At 40.4% G+C, this 12,469-nt stretch overlaps 1 protein-coding gene across 5 annotated transcripts in view; it reads left to right on the top strand.

Annotated features, from left to right (window-relative positions):
* The window catches only part of ANKS1B (ankyrin repeat and sterile alpha motif domain containing 1B), a 448,856-nt gene that overhangs the window by 264,354 nt on the left and 172,033 nt on the right, over nt 1-12,469 (top strand). The gene's annotated exons all lie outside the window — the stretch shown is intronic.

Genomic DNA, 12,469 nt, shown 5'->3' with positions numbered 1-12,469 from the left:
GAACATGTTAATACAGATTTTTAAGAAAACACAGCACGTCTGTGGGAAGAATAATCGGCCCCTCAAACAAAAAACAGAACAAGTTTACCTTTATATAGAAGATTCTTGAAACCAAATACTATTTGCTAGGCAGAACGGACAGTTCAAAGGGCTGTATCAAGATGCTAAGACCGTCTGTGTGAGACCAATATGTGACTTTAAGTTTCACAGCTAGTACTTGCTTTGGCTGGAGACAAGTTACATAGTTCTGTTTCTGAGAACAGACTTCAAATGTGTGGATCTTTTTCTTATATTCACTGGTAATAAAAGATTATGCCTTCCATTATATATGCAAGTAATTTATGGATAAGTGTAAAAATGTCATGTTGTGTGAGTATTTGTAACTTCTAACTACTCAGTTATGGGCAGAAAACACAAAACTATGGTAGTCTAATTACTGCTTTAGTGTTGTATCTGATATATACAATACAAGAATATTTGCAAAAGAGTGAAAAATGTGTAAGTAAAGCAGAGAATGTGAACAGAAAGAAAGGTCACAGTATTAGAACTATATCTGAATACAATACGTGGGTTGGGAATAAGTTACACAGGGAGAAGAAAGAGCTATGAAGGGAAGAAGGGAACAGAAAGTAGACAGTTTACTGTCTGGCTCAGACAGCCCAAAATCTGATTTTGCATTTGTTTGTTTATATATTGAATGTGTTTGCTTATTTTTAAATTTCAGAATTATAAATGTTGTTGTTCAATGGCAAGATACTTAAGAAATGTGGGCAAACTATTTTGATGACTGTGGTAATTAATATTTTATATGAGATCCAGTCAATAGCTACACGGGTTTTTTTATAGGTTCTGGGCAACAGTTGCTGTATTATTGGTGACATAGCTAGACCATGCTACATGAAATGCTACTGTTTAATGTTAAAAATATGTTTTCATGGGTTGACACAGAAATATTAAGAAATGCAGCAATCAGTGAATCACTCCAGAGTGCACTTCTCATGCATCAGTGGCTACCCAGTTGTTTTCTAAAATGGAACCTTTAATTTTTAGATAAAGTTGGCATAAAGGGAATGTCTTTCCCTCGTTCATTGGACTCATTGTCCAGTTATACCTTGTTCAAGTGTTTTAGGGATCAATAAAGGACAGAGAGTGAAATATGCCCTTTATGCATAGAATGGATGCCATCCAGAGGGTCCTTGACAGGCTTGAGAAGCAGGCCCACGTGAACCTGATGCAGTTCAGCAAGGCCAAGTGCAAGGTCCTGCACCTGGGTTGGGGCAATCAATATCAGTCCAGAACAGGGGAGCAATCAATTAAGAGCAGCACTACAGAGAAGGACTTGGGGATACTGATGGATGAAAAATTGGATATGAGCCGTCAATGTGCACTTGCAGCCTGGAAAGCCAATTGTACCCTGGGCTGCATCAAAAAAAGTGTGGCCAGCAACTGGAGGGAGGTGATTTTCCCCTTCTGCTCCACTTTGGTGAGACCCTACCTGGAGTACTGTGTCCAGCTCTGGGTTCGCCAGCACAAGGAAGCCATGGACCTGTTAAAGCAGGTCCAGAGGAGGGCCATCAAAATGATCAGAGGGCTGGAACACCTCTCCACTGAGCACAGGCTGAGAGAGTTGGGGTTGTTCAACCTGGAGAACAGAAGGCTGCAAGGAGACCTTTTTGCAGCCTTCCAATATATAAAGGGGGACTATAGGAAAAATGGAGACAGACTTTGTATCAAGGCGTGTAGTGACAGAACAAGGGGCAATGGTTTTAAACTGAGGGTAGATTCAGATTGGACATAAGGAAGAACTTTTTTTACAATGAGGTTCGTGGGACACTGGAAAAGGTTCCCAGAGAGGTTGTGGATGACCCATCCCTGCAAGTATTCAAGATCAGGTTGGATGGGGTTTTGAGCAACGTGAAAGCTGTCCCTACCTATGGCAGGGGGATTAGACTAGACGATCTTTGAAGATCCCTTCTCACCCAAACCATTCTGTGATTCTGGTGCTATGATTCTAAGTATCCTTTCTTCCATGCACTGTACAAGTTTGGACCTGTCATTATAACACACTTTTGAAGGGACTGGTCTTATTTTGATTCTAGTGGAATATATCATCCCAAAGTTAATTCGTAAGAAGACTAGTCCGGGGCTTCTGCCATCTCTGCAACATATAAAAAGAAATAAGCTTTGCAGCGCAGGGATGATTTGCTGCAATCTAGAAAAAGGGTGGTAAATCAGTTTCCTCCAAATGCTAAAGAGCAGCTGAGTCTTATGTATCCGTTGAAATCTATGGTGGATTTGTATTTAGCGAAATCAGGTTTTCTGCCGGCTGTATATCCAGCACTCAGTCTCTAGTGTAGCTAAATGCCCATATGGTTAACTTTAAATTAGCCCAAAAATGAGAGTGAAAAAAAATAAAATTATATAAGACAAATTATTTATATATTTTGCTTTTCTGGGCAGTTTTGGCCAATAGCAGAGACACTGAACCAATGAGTTAGGGAGACCTTTGATCTCACCTAGTATGGTCATACTGATGATTCTTGAGAGCTACAGCCTCGATTCAGATTCTCTAGCATGTTTCTCAGGACCAGTGTCTGCTCGGTGCTGAACATAGGCTTCATGGTGCAAAGCAGTCATTCTTGAAGTTGCTACGTCCATCCTAATATGATGCTGTAGTCCACACGTGACACATGAGGTGACCAGTGGACCGATAACTAATCCTCCTGCATGAGAATAGGGAAACGCATCTCCCAAGTTGTTACCGAGAACAATAGCACCGTGTAGTGACATAAAGCACATGGGATCACATCACAGCGATCTACTGGTTGCCGTGGTGACGGGAGTGGGCCCACAAAGCCAGCCGCCCGGCTGCTGAATTGGAAGGGATAAGAAAAACACAGCCCACTTCCCATGCAAAATGAATTACAAGAACAAGCAAAGGAAGAAAAGAAAATTGTCAACCCTTAATCAAATGTTCTCTTATTTTTAGTAAGGGTTCGAAGGAAATGGAGGCCATCTCTGCATACCTCTTGGGCTTCAGGGACCTGGCTAGTAATATCTCTGTACATACTGTAGAAATAAATCACAAGGGTTTGTATAAGAAAAATCACATGTAACAGAAATCTCATCTGTGTGCAGTGGGAGATGACAATACCTTATTCAATCCTGCTATTCATTCTGCCTGCCTTAGCAAGCAAAATCTGTAGGAATATGTTAAAAGGGGTCTCAGCATAACGACTGTATTTAGCAGGCAAGCCTGACTGCGTATTTTGCCTGTACCCTTTTAATTTTCACCTAGAGAAAGTTAGTATATTCCAGTTCCTTATTAGCTTACAAACTCTCTACCTTTTACCCTTGCTTCGCCACTGCAGATCAAAAGCAGCATGGTGGAACATGAAACACGTTTAAACATAACAAATCAGTGACACATGGCAAACCATTCATTTTCCAGTATTTCTCTTTTTTTGGGAGCTGCTTCATATTTTATTATATTTAGTAATCTTAAACAAAGCGGCGAGTTCGGTTCACCTGACAGCCTCCAATTCCTAGCAGCTAGGTCCTGAAAATGGTTTGGGCATCTGCAGGTTAGGCAGTGCCTTCATTCTGCAGTGCACAGAATGGGCGCCAAACAGCGAGGTGAGGCCTCCAAGACCACATTAAAAATGCAGTTAGCTGCAGCCATGGTGAGCATCGCCACGCTTCCCTTTACGGTTCCCGTCTCTGGGAGCAGGATCCCTACAATTGAACTAGGCACGCAAGACCCTGCGTAACTTAATAGGAAGAGAAAGGCAATTAAGAAAGGGGCTTGCCATGCTAAGCAGAGGAAGCCGTAAGATGGTCCAAAGCAGGAGTTATATCTGAAAGTTTTGCCTCCCTTTGCAGCCCTGCATTAGATGCCATTTGGAGGCTGGATTTCCTGTGCTGCTTCCTGGATCTTTACATCCAAGTGGTCACTTTGGATGAGGACAGCTGGCTCGCTGTTTTCTTTCAAATTACAGTATGCACCAGAAGCATGAGTTTGTAGCTCAGAAGTTAGGATACTTGGTTGAAAGAAATAAAAAGTCGTGAATTTTTAGCTTTTTCTCTGCTTTTTATATTTGTCAGTCACTAGGTGTAAACCAGAAACATTTCTAGCAACAGCACAAGAAGATTGATTTACCACAGCCAGCTGTGACTGGTCTAAAGGATAATATTCCTTTCTGGCTTCCTGACTAAACTTCACAGCAATTTGGTTTCAGCAGGAGCAGTGGACGATTCTTCCTCAATCCCAGATTGCACTTTCCAATCAGTTGTTGCATAGCTTTCTCTCTTTTTGGGAAATTCGAGTTTGAGAAAGACACGTGAATCTGATCTCCTGCCTTCTGTGTGAATCCTCTAATGGCTGGGCTGTGCTATGAGGAAGAAAGATAAAGCCATTCCTTCCTCCTCCCGTAACATTTTTAAGAAAGAGCAGTCACCAGTTCACACCATGCTCCTGGGTTTCTGCCGTGGGCATGCTCTGAGATTTCCTACCAGATCAAGCTCTGATGACATCTGAGAGGAGGGCCTACTTCCTAGACTCGCTCCAAGGTCTGACGTGTTTTCACAGCTGCGCTGTCTGCTCAGAACAGAGGGCTCAATCACCGGGCACCCCAGAGGAAAAGCTGCGGGTGTGAGAAGGGTTCATCTGCAGGCAGGAGATGACAAAGGCTCTTCCAAGACCTCAGTCATAACTTTAGGGCATAAGTGCGTGAAGACTTAAGTATTTTCTTGAGCGTGTGTTTTCCTTGCTGCTATTTCACAAACGCTTTCTGTGAATAATCTATTTTTAAGACATGGATCCTGCCCAGAATTTTACAGTCTTTGACTCTGCATTTTGTACTCTCCGGGCTGATTTGGGTGGCTCACAATTTAAACAGCATGACTAGGGTTGATAAAAATGTGAGGAAGGAGATACTTCTGTGAGACATTCTGGGAGGTGAACAGAGTTTTTACATTTATTACAAAAACACCAGTGTTAGCTCCAAGGTTAAACAGAACTCCATGTTTCATGCAAAGCAGGTATTCAGCATTTTTGTTATAGCTGAAAATACCATGTTTGTCCCTTCCTACACTTCCCAAACTTACACACTTATTGGAGAAAGGAATATTTTTCTGAGAATCTAGTCTGTTAATTAGCTCACAGTAATATTGATTTTAAAGTGGGTCCTTTGAGAAATTTAGCATCTAAGCTAACTAGCATTTATCTCAAGTAATCTGAATAATGGTACAATATAGACTCTCTGGAATTTTCATTACTCAAATGAAGTGAAATTATCTTCACAATATACTTTCAAGACATTAAGATGTAATTTAGGTAAGTATTAATAATTATTTTATTGAATTGTTATGACTAAATAGGCAGACAGAGTTGGGTCAACAGCGTTAGTAATTAAGTGGGCCAAGTGCGACATCAGAGGTAATTTTTTCAATTGCCACCTTATCTGTGCAGCTAATTTGCATGTGACAATTGTGTTGGTTGTAATGAATCAGTGCTACAAGGGAGAGGGGATAAAAATAGCAGAAAGTCTTCCTACAAGGATCCTTGTCCCAGCTATCAGTATTGTTTAATTATCACTATATTTTAATTAACTATTACTGTTATGTGAAAGGTCTGAGACTATATGTTCATTTGAATATTAATATTTGAAAAGCTTTTGATGGCACTGGTTACTTCAGATTCACTTCTGGAAGAGGTGAATACAAACCAGAGAGAGATCATTAAAGCATAGGTAGAGTGGGACTCGGGGTCTGTTGGGACTCCTTTTTAAACTGACCCTACTTACATCACCTTCTATCTTTGTGCATAGTTTGCAAATTAGGGCTCTGAATTGCTACCATCCCACTCTTATCTAAGAGTTAAACAGCCTTTTTTCAGTTAAAATTTCAATAGCAGTTTATTATTACTTCATGATGAAATGACAGTAACATGCAAAACTTTCTTCCAGTTTTCTCTTTGGTTTTTGTGGGGTTTTTAATTGCTAAGAAAGGCGTAACTGTAAAGACTGACAATAGAGCAAGGTGAGGATTGAGAATGAGTATCAGTAGTTTAAAAGCAAAATGATTTTGGAAGAATGTTATCAAATGCTTATTTTGCAACATGCTCGGTTCTTTTTTCCTAACGTATTTTATAATCAATCTGTTTCCCCCAGGGCAAAATTTCGTGCTTCTGCAGGGGATTTTTCTAACAGAGTCTTGTCAGGTTTGTAGGTGAAATAACAATTTCTGCAGTATCTCCAGGAATCCGATAAATCTTTCTGACCTGAAAGTACAAGTTAGGCATTTCACTCAATAATCTTTCTTACAGATCTTGTTTTCATGTTAACAGTGGCAATACTAGTGAGAGGCAACCTTTTCACTCATACTGAAGCTTGCTAAGTTCTGGTTGTTTGCCAGTTCTTGTTTGGAAACGAAACATGTGACACATTGCCTGAAATTTTTGCACTAATAAGAGGCAGTGTTCATTATTGAAAGCTACATTTCTCTAGTTATTTCGTGCAAGTCTCTAAGAAATAAACTCTTTTACCTTGTGGAAAAGCTATGTTGTGGTGAAAATTTATAAACCTTCTGGCATATTATTTAGACAATGAAAAAGAAAAGTCCTGGTTATTCAGTGTGTCCTTAACCACATTGTGAGATGTCTCCAATTTGTTTGCAGCCTGAGGGCGGTCTAGATGTCAACTATTTCAAGGGGATGCAGTTTGGAAGGATATTAGGACTAGGTGGGTGAGAAGCAAAGCAATTCAGACTGAGCAGGGGGCTGGTTTAAGTGAGCTGTTGAGGACGTGCTTCATAACAGTCCTCGTTCCCATTGGTACCAGATGCATGCTCCCTTTCCAGTTATGCATTTGGGGTGAAAGGGGCAAGAAAGAATAGAGCTCTTTAATGCTGTTGGTCTCAGTTTTCTCTGACTTCAGTCTCCCAGCATAAATAATAGAAGAGCAGTCCCATCTGCTTCTGCCCTGCTCCCACTTCTCTTATCTGAGTGGCAGGAATGATGGTGCTCTCAGACACTCCAGATAAGTGTACCACCTCCCATATTCTCTTTTTTCCTTTGTGTGCCAGGTCATATTTCCAGCAGCCCTGTAAGCCCAAGTATGAGGGCTTAACAGGGCAAGTCCTGTTGCCCCAACTCTATTCAGATCCCCCCAGCTGTGCTCCTGCAGTGTCCTGTCTCAGTCAGCCAAGGTGAAATTCAGTGCAATACACATTGGTAAAGATACTGGCGAGGCACTTTGAACACCCACCAGGCCTTGTCTGTGATACACATACACCATGATCCAACTTATTGCTGTGTGTTAGGTGCCACCTATACCAGCTCTTCACAGTCCCTACTGATCTCATTATGTTGATGGTGTGGCACCCACTACATGGGTGGCTGGGAGAGGGCAAAGAAGAGCATAAAGCGCTGCCCATGCAACAAGAGTGATGCAAGCACCGGTGCTGCCCCATCAACACTGTGCTCACCTCAGAAATCATCCTTCCCTTACCCACACCAACCCTGTTCTTGGGTAAACGAATTTTCAATACACGAGAAGCATCAAAAAGTTACCAGAAGTTATTGCCACTTCCAGTAGTACTTGGCATCTCCAGCTGAACTTGATCTCAATAATGGCTGCACAGCAAATGCATTCAACTCCACCTGGTGAGCAGCAGCTCTTACAGAGCTTTGGGCACCAGATTTACTACTTTTCCTCCTCTAGTTGATATAGCTGAGCATAGAAAAAAGCTGGTTTAGTTGCCATTGCCAGCCTATAGCCAGAACTCTCCCGAATCTTCTATTTCTTACATAACAATGTTTTCTTTTGTAAGGCAGAAAAAAGCTTTAAATGCAAAAGTAATTTTTTCTTTCTTTTTTTTAGTCAGTTTTTACTCTGTTTACATAAAGTGATGCATATTCATTTACCTCCCCATTGAGGTTTTTTTTCCCAGAACTTTGCAATGAATATCTATGAAACCTCTCTCCAACCTTTATCGGGTTTTCAGTCTATCAACCAAGGTGAAGAACAAAAATAAGACCAAAAAGCGTATGCAGGTGGTTTATCCCCCACAAGCCTTCTCTTCCAACTTCAGTGGTTAAGTTTTCAGATAAGTCTAGTGGTGTATCTGCCAGCTGTTTTAAAGCTTCTGTACCATTTAAATTCAGTGACAGAACCAGGCATTGGAATTTTTCACCATGGATCTCCAGCACAGAAAATATATGAAGGACGATTAAAAACATAGGTACAAGAAGGGGGCAATGAGAAACATACAGTCATTCCTGCCATCAAATCATACCATAGAATCGTAGAATGGTTAGAGTTGGAAGGGACCTTTAAAATCATCCAGTTCCATCTCCCTGCCATAGACAGGGACACCTTCCACTAGACCAGGTTGCTCAAAGCCCCATCCAGCCTGGCCTTGAACACTTCCAGGGATGGGGCATCCACAACTTCCCTGGGCAACCAGTTCCAGTGCCTCACCACCCACAGAGTAAAGAATTTCTTCCTAATATCTAATCTAAATTCTAATATGTTCTTCTAATCACCATATTTTATTATCTTCAGGGACAGATCTTCAAAGTGCTTTTGTTCCTGCAGGATGTAGAATGCATATTGGTCTTTTTTTATTTTAAGAATCTTGAAAGTTGTTCTCTTTTGATAGTAAATGAAGTTGTCTACAAGCTTATGAATCTTCTGCTTTGATTGGATTTTAGAGGTTCTTTGAGCTGTTTAATGTATTAAATTTAGGCTATTATTAATACAGAGAGTAATTTTTTTGCTATAAATCTGACATACTCCAGATTATATTCTTTTCTGAACATTCCATATACGTCTATCTGTACTTACATATATTTGAAATCTAGTATAAAGGTCTAATCCAGCATTTTTGGGAAAGACTGTATTAACTTCAGGTGGAGAGTGCCAGAGGTGATTTTGTGTGGAACAACCCAAACAAATGCCAGTAAAATCTTTATCTCATTGTGTACCATTATGCATTTCGTTCTGAACTTATTTATATGAACTATCTCAGATTTTGGCAAAATTTCAGGGTTTTAAAATTGTTTTTCATATGCCTCCAGTCTCCCACATGCAGAGTCTTTTTTCCTTCCTTCTCGAGCCCAACTGTTCTGTGAAACTACTGCCTTCTTACTCAGGAGATTGGCTTCCTGTATGTGCTTACAGGGAAAAAAATGGTATTCCTGAGAGCTGTGCAGAACCACAAATCCTGGGTGGGGTCAGCTACACTCTTTCCTAACTGGAATCTCAGAAGCAGGATCTTTCTAATTCATAAGTAAGGCTGTCTCTTATGTGGCTGAGGAAGCTGGGATTATTTAGTTTAGAGAAAAGGAGGCTCAGGGGAGACCTTATCGCTCTCTACAACTGCCTGAAAGGAGGTTATAGAGAGGTGGGTGTCAGTCTTTTCTCCCAAGTGACAGGCGATAGGACAACAGGAAACGACCTCAAGTTGCACCAGGGGAGGTTTAGATTGGATATTAGGAAAAATTTCTTCACCAAAAGGGTTATTAAGCATTGGAACAGGCTGCCCAGGGAAGTGGTTGAGTCACCACCCCTGGAGGTATTTAAAAGACAGGCAGACATAGTGCTTAGAGATACGGTTTAGTGATGGGTTTTGTCAGTTAGGTTGATGGTTGGACTAGATGATCTCAAAGGTCCCTTCCAACCTCGGCAATTCTATGATTCTGTGATTAACAAGGCAGAATTTCAACAGTGTAAACTGAAGTGAGCGAGATCTGCATCTGTCCTAGTCTAAGCAATTTTGATACATTCTTACTGCTTTAATTCCGAGAAGTTTTCTTTCCAACTAAGTTTTCCTGTAGACTTAAGAAACTGCAATATCACAAAGCCTCTTATGTTTTTATGACATAATTAAAGCATAATAACCCCAGTAGAGATTGCTGTCCCATATCTCCTGTTACAAGAACCTGGTTTGTATATAAACATATTAAAGTTAAGTCTTTGGATTCAAATTCTCTAGGTGTCTACTAGAATAATTTATTTTTGGTGGATGTTTCAGCTAGTATAGCTCACCTATTTTTAAGGCTGAAATAATGTGAAAAGACACTCTTGCATTCATATTCATTTTAATAACATTTACCATGTCACCTCTGTAAAGTTAATTGAGGTTAAATTTGGCCCATCTTATAATAATGGTGTGCATGGCAGCTAAGAAGAGGGAGAGAATTTCTCCTCTTGCCTCTGATCTGCCACGGAAGGAAGTTAGGTTTTCCTCACTCTCAACATAGAAGCCTGTGGAAGGAGACTGGAGGAGCGCAAGAAGAGTGATCAGGTAAAAAAAGCATCAGGGACTGGGATTAAGGGGAGAACAGGAGGAGACACCAGGGAGATCGGAATAGGGGGTACTGTTTTGTTCTCTTTACAGGGTGTCTGCAAAGCAGACAGCAACTTTCTACTATCAGTTTACTCCTCTATGTTAAGCAGTACTGGATTATACTGAGTATCTAAAGTTTCCTGGTTTGCTCTTGTGGAAAGATGAAGAGCTGGTTTAGCTCCATGGCAGGAGACAATGAAGTCTGTTTTACAGGAGAGATGACTGTCTGCTGCTGTTGATGCTGATGGTAACACACAGCAAAAGCTCCAGAACCTGAGCACGTTGAAAGACCAGATTGTTGCCTTCTTAGACTGGGGACAAGGAGGCAACATGAATTCCAGGCTTCCCTGAATTTTAAATATTTAATTTTGTAACCTTGACATACTTTAAAAAACATGTAATACCAACTGCAAAGAAACAAAATATGTGAATAATATATAAGAAAAAAAATAGTAAAGAATTAATAAAATAATGCATTCTCTGCTATGCAGCAACTATGTGCACGTAGACCGTGTTTTTCCTGTGCCTAAGTGTCAGTTGAATTGGGTTTTAAACATCGCAGTATTTGAAGCTGGATGCCAAGGTTACTGACACCAGTAAACAGTGTGTAGTAGCTCAGTGATGAGTACACCATGATTATGCGTAAACATCATGCAGCGATGAAAGGTGAAATCTGAAAAACAGTGAAATGAAGTGAAAGCAATAGCTGTAAACAAAATAGCTGCATTTATTAAAATGAATGAAAATGTATAGCCTTTGTTTTGGACTGGATCCTCAGTTGGCTCAGTTTCCTTAAACTCATTTCTGCTAGCTATTTCCAGCAGCTGGAGAATCCAGACCAAAAATGGAAGGTTTTTTTTCCCCAGTTCTTCCTGTAAGTTTACAGCCACCTTTAGGTTATTTGAAGGAGAAAGGAAGAATGGGGAAATTATATTTTGTATGTGTTTACCAAGGAGATGAAGGGGGCATTAACCCCATCTCATGACTATCGCTGTTTGCACAGCCTGTGCTGCATTCACTCTTACACCCTGAGATCTACTTAAACGGGCGTCATTGCACAGCTTCTCTCTTTAGAGCAGGTCTCTGCCTGCTCCTGTTCTGAATGCTGCACACAAATTCTTTCAGGATATGATCTGCAGACTTGTAGTCTTAAATCATACCACTTACTGTGAAATATAATTTTAAATGTAATAGCTCTGCAAAGTTTCCATGATTGCCTTAAAAAGACCTCCCCTAGATTTTGCAGGATACTCTGCAGAGTAGCACTTGAGAGTCCTCAAGAGTACATCTGTAAACTAATCAGTCCATCTGAAAAGATTGAAGATTTAGCAGCTGAACAGGGTGAAGTATTGCTTATTCCAGTGTGTTTTTTGAAAGCAAGCTATGTTGCTGTGGGACAGGAGATTTGATATTCAGAAAGAATTCATATCCATTATCAAGCCCTGATTCAGCAAAGTATTTAAGATGTTTTGTTATGCGCCTATTAGCATTTGATTTTGCTGCTGCCTAAGAGCTCTACTGAGTCAGAAGCAGCAAGCTAAATGGAAAGGTGGAGATGAGGTTTTTCATGGATTTGCTCACATAACAGCCTGTTTCATGATGATGTTAAATGAGTACAAAAAATAAGAATTCTTGCCTCTGCAAATTAATGTCATGAGACTCCAACAGGGGTAAGAGTTCAAGACAGGTCATCTGTTTTTTCCAGCTTCTGTTTGCAATTGTAATAGTTGGAAGCTGCTTTTTTTTAAAATGGAAAAAAAAAAAAAACAACGCACTGTGTTTTTGTCTACCCTGTGTTTTAAACTACCGAGAAATGAGGTAATCTAAAAAAGCAATACAAGATTGCCAGCCTACTTAGAACCATCTTGATTTGATCCCTGTCTGCAATTCCTTTTTTAAGCTACTGTTGTGCCTCCTATGATTCCCAATAGTCACTGCCACCTAATCAAGTACCTTGACCTTCAAATGCTGAACTTACTACGTAGGTTGTGTCAGACTCCTTCAACTTCACCCCGTATTGCCCACTCTTTTGATGAATTCCAAGATCGTCTTTTAGACGTCATATTATCATCTTATTTGTGTAGCCGTAGGTCCTCTCCTACTCCTAGCAACTCCCAAG

The sequence above is a fragment of the Larus michahellis genome, chromosome 1 (assembly GCF_964199755.1).
Source record: "Larus michahellis chromosome 1, bLarMic1.1, whole genome shotgun sequence".
NCBI classification, from domain to species: Eukaryota; Metazoa; Chordata; class Aves; order Charadriiformes; family Laridae; genus Larus; species Larus michahellis.
Note: the sequence above shows the minus strand (reverse complement) of the source record. Positions and strands in the feature narration are given on the sequence as shown.